Source organism: Schistocerca americana, chromosome 8, assembly GCF_021461395.2.
Source record: "Schistocerca americana isolate TAMUIC-IGC-003095 chromosome 8, iqSchAmer2.1, whole genome shotgun sequence".
NCBI classification, from domain to species: Eukaryota; Metazoa; Arthropoda; class Insecta; order Orthoptera; family Acrididae; genus Schistocerca; species Schistocerca americana.
In genome coordinates, this window is record NC_060126.1 from 407,032,095 (window position 1) to 407,040,455 (window position 8,361).

At 43.8% G+C, this 8,361-nt stretch overlaps 1 protein-coding gene across 1 annotated transcript in view; it reads right to left on the reverse strand.

Annotated features, from left to right (window-relative positions):
* The window catches only part of LOC124544651 (UDP-glycosyltransferase UGT5-like), a 107,473-nt gene extending 99,943 nt beyond the window's left edge, over positions 1 to 7,530 (reverse strand). The window contains exon 1 of the mRNA XM_047123265.1: positions 7,396 to 7,530. The gene's annotated coding sequence lies outside the window, so the exon portion shown is untranslated. The remainder of the gene's footprint in view (positions 1 to 7,395) is intronic.
* Positions 7,531 to 8,361: the final 831 nt, after the last annotated feature.

Consider the following 8,361-nt stretch of genomic DNA (forward strand, 5'->3'; position numbering starts at 1 on the left):
ATGCAAGGACTTTGGGCTGCACAAAATGCTGCTGGTATTGTGTAACCATTTTAGTGGTCATTATGAAATTAAAAAAAAATTGTACCAAAATACTCGCCAGCGGCCTTTTTATGATGTAATACAGCTTTTCTAGACTTATCTTGCAGTCTTAGTTGCTGGTAACGAAAGGTACGGTGACATTACAAATCAATCTGCTAACACGATCTCTAATTAATATACACTTTCATGACTTTCGACACCTCAAAACCAAATTGCCACTATCCCAACTAATGTAGACTTCGAGTTACACTGCGGTTAAGTCAACGTAAACAAAAGTTCGAGTACGGGAATCACACAAACAAGTAGCCAAACGCCAGTTTCGGTAATGGAATATTTTCTTGTCAGATTTGTAAAAGCAGCGACGTAAATTTAAACCGAATAAATGCGGTACTGTAGAGCTATCTTACTGTCAAGAAGCATTGATTATCCACATCTTTCGTTACTAAAATTAGAAACAGACCATACATACGCTATACTCGATATCATAGCGTACAAAGTAAAGTGATGTGTTTGGTGGTTTTTGTATTAAAACTTGGATGCAACGAAGAAACGCTGTTTTTACCTGTTCGCTATTTAAATGTCCAAGGAAAACGCCTCATTTATCATACGATTTGCTAAAATTAAATAATGCTGTAGCATACGTCCCTTAGTGGTACCGTATGGATTGCACTGCGGGGACATTTGAATTTCTTAATATTGGTGTTGGTGCGTAAGTTTGCAGCGTTGTTCAATAAGTTTAATATCACAACAAGATGCACATAACAGAGGAGTTAGTCATGAATAACATAGTCTCCTTCACTGTTTACAATAGTCTGCCAATACTGGGTTAACTTTTCGATCCCGCGTCTATGGAAATCACGTGGTTTTGAGGCTAAGAACACGTCGAGCCATGTTCGGTGCGCATTTTCATCGGGAAAGGAAGTTCTTTGAAGGTTGTTCCATAGAAAAAAGCTGAAAATCTGAGAGTGCAAGATCAGGTGAATAAGGTGTGTGCGGAATGACTTCCCAACCCAACTCCTGTGTAGTATTTTCTGTCAGTCTAGCGGAACGCGGGCAGCCGTTACCGCGGCCTAGCTTCACTTCACACTGCCTTCCTGGTCGTTGTTCTTCTATTGTGTCTGCAAGACGTCTCTGTTATTGACAATAAATGTCAGCAGTGACGGCTACTCCTCGAGGAAGCAATTCATAGTACATCACACCGTCGTTAGTCCACCAGATGCTTAACATTGTCTTTCATGGATGCGTACAAGTCTTTTTTCGGGGAATTGCTGCTTTGTTTTGGGCCAGCCATTTCGTTTTCTGCCTTAGCATAAAGACACCATTTCTCATCACCAGTAACAATACAAGATAAGAATGGTCGATGTTTCTAACGAGCCAGTTGACGGTGAGCAAGCAGAGATGCACATATGGCAACCCGCTAATTTATGTGATTTTGGCTTAGAGCATGCGGTACCTATACACTTGATATTTGAATTTCCTCATTTGATGCAAATGTCGCACGATGACGGAACGATCACAGTTCATCACATTTACCAGTTCTCGAATACACTGACAATCACTGTGGATTAATGTGTTTAAACGATCTCGATTAAACCACGAAAGTCTTCTTGAACGTGGAGAGTCAGTAATGTCGAAATGATCCTTCTTAAAGCGAGAAAACCATTTTCTTGCCGTGCTCTGTCCAATGGTATTATCCCCACACACGGAGACGATAGTCGATAAATAAACTCATAGCAACCGGAATACCATTACACGAAACAAAAACGCTACGAACTTACGCACGAATCTAATATAATATAAAAATCTTTCTTGCGCGCGGTGGTGCAATGGGTAAATATCAAATTACTAAACCAGTATTTTGAGAACAGCTTTGCCGTTCGTATGTAGTATTCTTCAGAGTTCACTACGTCAGTATAATTATTACTGTGGTAGTAAAAAAATAACGGGAAAATGCGCTGAGTATCATGAGCTCAGCTGACCCACTTTTCATTACCTTCCCCTTACTGAAGTTTCAAAGGTTGTTGGCATTCATATGAGGTGTATAACAATACCTCGTTATTTCCGTGTAGCGTATCGTTACTCGTTATTCGTACTCGGACCCCTGAGACTGGTGGAAAAAAAAGACGACTAGAGGCGACACGACGCCGAAATTGTTTTCGGTGAAAAAGACACGAAAGAAACTATGTTTTACAGAGAACAGAATCGATTTATAACAAACAGAATACAGCATGTCATTCTCGAAGGAGAGAAATCTTCAGCCATAAAGTAGCTTCGGGCTTACCCAGGGCCGGTCCAAAAACGTTTTTTCACACTACCTCTATTTCTCTCGCACACTGTCACGGTGTTGGTATTAACCACTAACTGCGATATGCACTGCCTACAGATCGCACATCTTGCATCTTGGCACCCAAAGCCACAAAAAAAAGGCACACCACGAAGGAATTATCCGAATACGAGGGCAATGGCAAACGCGTTACACATGTACAAACCATTGACTAAAATTTCAGAATAGCACGTTGATCCACCTCTAGCCCTTATGCAAGCAGTCATTCGGCTTGGCATTGATGAACAGAGTTGTTGGAATTCCACTTGAGGGATATCGTTTCAAATTCTGTCCAATTGGCGCGGTAGATCGTCGAAATTCTGAGCGGGTTGGAGTGCACTGACCATAGTGCTCCAAACTTTCTCAATTGGAGAGAGGTCCGTCGACTTTTCTGGCCGTGGTAGAGTTCAGCAAACACGAAGACAAGCAGTAGAACCTCTCTTCGTGTGCGGGCGGGCATTACATTGCCCAGGACGGCTTGTCTTGGAGGGCAATTAAACAGGGCATAGAACATCGTCCAGGTACCGCTGTGCCACAAGGTCCTACTATGAAATAAAATGGCACCCCAGACCGTCACTCCTGGTTGTCGGGGTTCAGTTCGAAGTGGGACATCTCTGAAGACAATTCCACTCCAGTCAATGAGATTCCATTCCGAATGTGCTGGACACCTGCTAACGAGATTATTGGCGTACAGAAGTCAATAGTAGTCGAAAAAAACATTGTGAGCTCGGCCCCATTTTGTGAGTCGCCTATTAATGACGCCTAAGTTGCACGTTGGAGCGATGATAATTATGAAACTGGCGCTCTGAATGCCTCTCTGCTGATCGCACTGACCTCACGTTTTGTCATCTCTCTAGGTCGACGCTTCCTTCTTGACGCTGTGTTTGGGCTAGGTTCACCCATTCCTGCCAACATTGTACTATAGTGGCACCGCTTCTATTCAGACGTCGAGTGATTCGCCTATTACCCCAACCGGCATCTTTGAGTCCAACTACTCGTCCTGTCTCAAATGCTGACTATGTGATCAAAAGTATCCGGACACCTGATTGAAAATGACTTACAAGTCAGAGGCGCCCTCCATCGGTAATGCTGGAATGCAACATGGTGTTGGTCCACCCTTGGCCTTGATGACAGCTTCCATACTCACAGGCATACGTTCAATCAGGAGCTGGAAGACTTTTGGGGAATGGCAGCCCATTCTTCACGGAGTGCTGCACTGAGGAGAGCTATCGATGTCCGTCGGTGAGGCCTGGCACAAAGTTGGCGTTCCTAAACATCCCAAAGTTGAAACTTCCTGGCAGTTGTTCTATAGGATTCAGGTCAAATTGGCAAGAATATCGCCTATTTCAGGAATAAGCGACTGAAAAACGATCACTGCAAATAGTCACATCCATAAGATGTCACATCCATCTAAGAGCACGGGTTCGGATCGATTTGAAGTGAAACGACCGCATAAAACTAATCGCATGCTAGGCTGAGTGAGATTCATCTCAAGAATCCACAGGGAATGTAGTCCACCCACAAAGGAAGTAGCTTACAAAACACTAGTTCAACAAATACTTGAATATTGCTCGTTAGAGGTTCATTGACGGAGAACGAAAGTGTCACGATGTTGAGCTAAATCCTATCACAGACGTTGCTAATGATCCGTTCTGAGTCATGGTATGGTTTACTGTTAAAATTTGTGAGATCATATGTTCCTAGAAACTCCTCTAAACTCCGTCCGAACAGGCCTCGGAAGGCCCAACGACACTGACCGACCGCCGTGCCATCCTCAGACTATAGACGTTACCGAATGCGGATATGGAGAGGCACGTGGTCAGCACACCACTCTCCCGGCCGTTGTCAGTTCACGAGCGCGAAGCCGCTACTTCTCAGTCAAGCAGGTCTTCAATTTGTCTTAAGGGCTGAGTGCACACCGCTTGCCTGGTAGACTGGACGGTCACGCATCCAGGTGCTAACCAAACCCGACAGCGCTAAACTCCGGTGATCTGAGGGAACGGGTGTTAACAGTGCGACAAGGCCGTTTCCTACGTTCCTAGAATAGTCAACCAATATACTGATTCTTCGTTCCTATTGCACGAAAAGGCCACGAACTTAAAGAGCTTCAAGATCACACACAGGCTTAACAACACCGTACTTCGTAAGATTTCTATCTAAATATATTAAAGAATAGTGATATAAATAATGAGGTTTTCACTCTGTAGCGGAGTATGCGCTGATGTGAAACTTCCTGGCAGATTAAAATTGTGTGCCGGACCGAGACTCGAGCTCGGGACCTTTGCCTTTTGTGGGCAAGTGCTCTACCAACTGACCTACCCAAGCACGACTCACGCCCCGTCCTCACAGCTTTAATTCCGCGAGTACCTCGTCTCCTACTTTCCATACTTCACAGAAGCTCTCCTGCTCGAGTCTCGGTCCAGCACACAATTTTAATCTTCCAGGATGTGTGTGTGGTGTCCTTAGGTTAGTTAGGTTTAAGTAGTTCTAAGTTCTAGGGGACTGATGACCACAGATGTTATGTCCCATAGTGCTCAGAGCCATTTGAACCTTTTTTTGAATCTTCCAGGAAGTTTCATATCAGCGCACACTCCGCTGCAGAGTGAAAATCTCATTCTGGAAACATCCTCCAGGCAGTGGCTAAGCCATGTCTCCGCAATATCCTTTCTTCCAGGAGTGCTAGTTCTGCAAGTTTCGCAGGAGAGCTTCTATGAAGTTTAGAAAGTAGGAGACGAGGTACTGGCGGAAGTAAAGCTGTGAAGATGGGGCGTGAGTCGTGCTAGGGTAGCTCAGATGGTAGAGCACTTGCCCGCGAAAGGCAAAGATCCCGAGTTCGAGTCTCGGTGCGGCACACAGTTTTAACCTGTCAGGGAATTTCAATGGTGATATAAACTCTGTTTTCATCCGATGTGTCATACTTCATATCTCTATACTGAATATTTTTTTCAAAAAGAGGTTTCCAGTAGCCGATATGTTACGTCGCGGAAGTTCTGGGTACGAGCAATGTGGTGTTTGGTTGTTAGTGGTGTTGTTGTTGCTGTAGCATTCTGAGAGAAGCTAGTTAGTGAGACGGTTGCTGGACAAGCCTCTGATCGGTCTGGATATTGCTTGAGAGCACAAGGATAAAGATACAGAGGCTGTCTGATTTTGGAAATATGATTTGGTAAAGACCGATTTGTGAGAGGATTTTCAGGCACTGTTGTCGCTGCGCTGCTTGCTTGCGCGCAATTTACGGTATGTCTTGATAATGGAAAGTTCTATTAGGAATTTCTTTATTGGTTTCGGTCCTATTTTATTATTGACACGTGATGAAACAAGTTATTTATTCACATGGCTTGCACTCAGAAGTTATAGATTTACTACTCCAATACCATTTCAAGATGTAATTTCATAGCAGAGTCATATTTTTAATAGAAGGGAATTTTTATAAGTATGATTGTAATTGTTAATGAAGGTATTATAAATCCACAATACAGTTTTAAGAGGTTCTGTACCGCATTAGGCAAATATGAGTTCTACCACCCATTTCTCATTATATGTGTTGTCGCATTGCACTTTGCGGAGCACAGTGAGTGAAGTGTGATCGGCTTAGTATACATGCGCCTCCTCGCATTGCACTGAGCAAGGTTTTCTTTCCTATTCATGTGGTCTGCTGCTGCGCTGTATTTGAATGTTCATCACTTTCGAGCAGAACCGAGTTTCCGTTGCCACAGGTAAGCCATATAAAAATTTGTTAGGGTAACTTTTGCATTAGAGTCAGAATATTGCAGAATCATTTACAGTTAGCTTAGCATTTGTAAATTGTTATTAGGTTCAGTTTAGGTGAAGTTCAGATTACGTTTCTTATGCAGACAACTTTATTCTTACAGTTCTGTGTTATGCTTGCGTGTGCATTATTTAACATCTAGAATTTTATTTAGTCAGTTTGCGCACTTAAGTACACAGGGAATGTGAATATAAACATTTTCGTTATTTATTCTTCTTAAATTCCATTAGCAGTTTTATGTTGCATTGTTATTCTGCTACTTTTTTGTGTTTAAATTGCAGATCACTCACTGTGACGTCACTTTCTGTAACACCTCTCGCTGCACTACATAATACTGAATTACATAGGATTGTTTTTTTAAATTACAGTTTCGGTTTTCTGATGAGTTTGGTAAAAACTAATTGGTATATAGGTATACATTTGACCCGCCAGGGTAGCCGAGAGCACTAACGCGCTGCTTCCTGGGCTCAGGTAGGCGCACCGGCGCCGGATCGAATCCGCTCGACGGATTAACGACGAGGGCCGATGTGGCGGTCAGCCTGGATATGGTTATTAGGCGGTTTTCCACATCCCGCTAGGTGAATACCAGGCTGGTCCCCACGTTCCGCCTCAGTTACAAACGTCGCAGATATTTGCAACACGTCCGCACTATTTCACGATTTACACTAGACGCAGACAGTTGGCGTACACTGATTCCATCCTGGGGGGTACGGGGTGGCGGCAGGAAGAGCCTCCGGCCATCCCTAACACTCACACTGCCAAATTCGTTGTAACCACGCCGACCCCGTGATTGCTATGGGACTATGGCGTACGCGAAAGAAAGAATATAGGTATACATTTCACATAATTTGGTGTCTCTTTGTCAGAGATATTTTTGTAATTAAACCAGTTTTTATTGTTCAGGACAACAGCATAGACACACGAAGTTTAGCATAGAAAACCTATCCAGTTTTAGTTCGGAACAAATAAATATTTTTATTTGGAAAGGTTACGACTTACTGCAAATCATTCGCGACTGGGTAGGAGAAGGAGGAAGTGGGACTGATACACAAATTATTCTCAGCCAAAAACCGTAAGGTGGCTTACGGAGGATGGATGCAGATGTAGATGTAAATGTACTTCGAGTCTGTTAGAATGTTCGTTATTCTCAAAAGAGTACAAGCGGTGTGCAGCAGCCATATACGGCAGAAGAAGCGGTGCTGAGAAATCAGCATACGAATTTCCGGCTTTGGAAGGCCCATGTAAGTGCGGTGTCTATCAGGCTGACCTGTTGTCCTGGGCTGGTAGCTGGTGGGGTCCTCCGGAGTGGCTTCTGCGACGCAGGGCAGACCGCGACTGCCCGTGCAGATGCCTTCTCACATGATACGTTGTTACGAACTACGAGCCGCCCCACTACTCCCCGATAGCGCCACGCGCTTCGAATGATATCTGAAAGGCAGACAGCAGCCGCTTGCCAAACCATCTGCATCAAGGGCGCGGTACGCTAACATGCCTTGTTGACTCAATTACCCTTCATCTCGTAATACTGTGACCTTCACCCGGCCGTTGTACCATGATCCGAGCGCATATGAAGTCTGCAATGGTGGGAGTGGATGGAGTAGTTCCCACTCCTGCAATTTGGGGTATAGACGTTTTATTCATTTCTGAATTCCGGCGCTTTAGTAGAGGTGATTGGAATTCTACAAAAGCTCAGATTTAGCACAGGAGACTCCAAAGGGAAATGCTGTAACACTAGGAATCGTCGAATCGTCACGTAATTTGGATATCGTTGGTTATCATGCTGTTCACTGCGTAAAGAAATGGGTTGCTGCAGTAGTCAGTGATAAGGTGCGTTTCCAGTTCTGTAACTGGAAATGACTACTGAGGTCGCTGATATGGAGTACCTGGCAGTAGGTGGCACCACAATGCACCTAATATGAAAAGCGTATGTTTTGGGGGGTGTTCGGATACTTTTAATCACATAGTGAATTTCTGAAGTCTTGTCGTTGATACAATACTGAAGCTCCGTCTTTAACTTCGTTTCTCCAAGACAAAGTAAGCCAAGATTTTACCATTAGTTCCTACTCAGGGAAACGTCGTGGGTATTCTTGAAATTTTGAGGAATCCAGTAGTATTACTGCGCCTAGATGATATAGGATTTGAAAACTATCACTGGGTTCTGTGTTAATCCTATCGCTGACTCAAATTATGAAGTTGTCAGATTAGTGTAAATTGTGTAACATAGGCTCTTTCC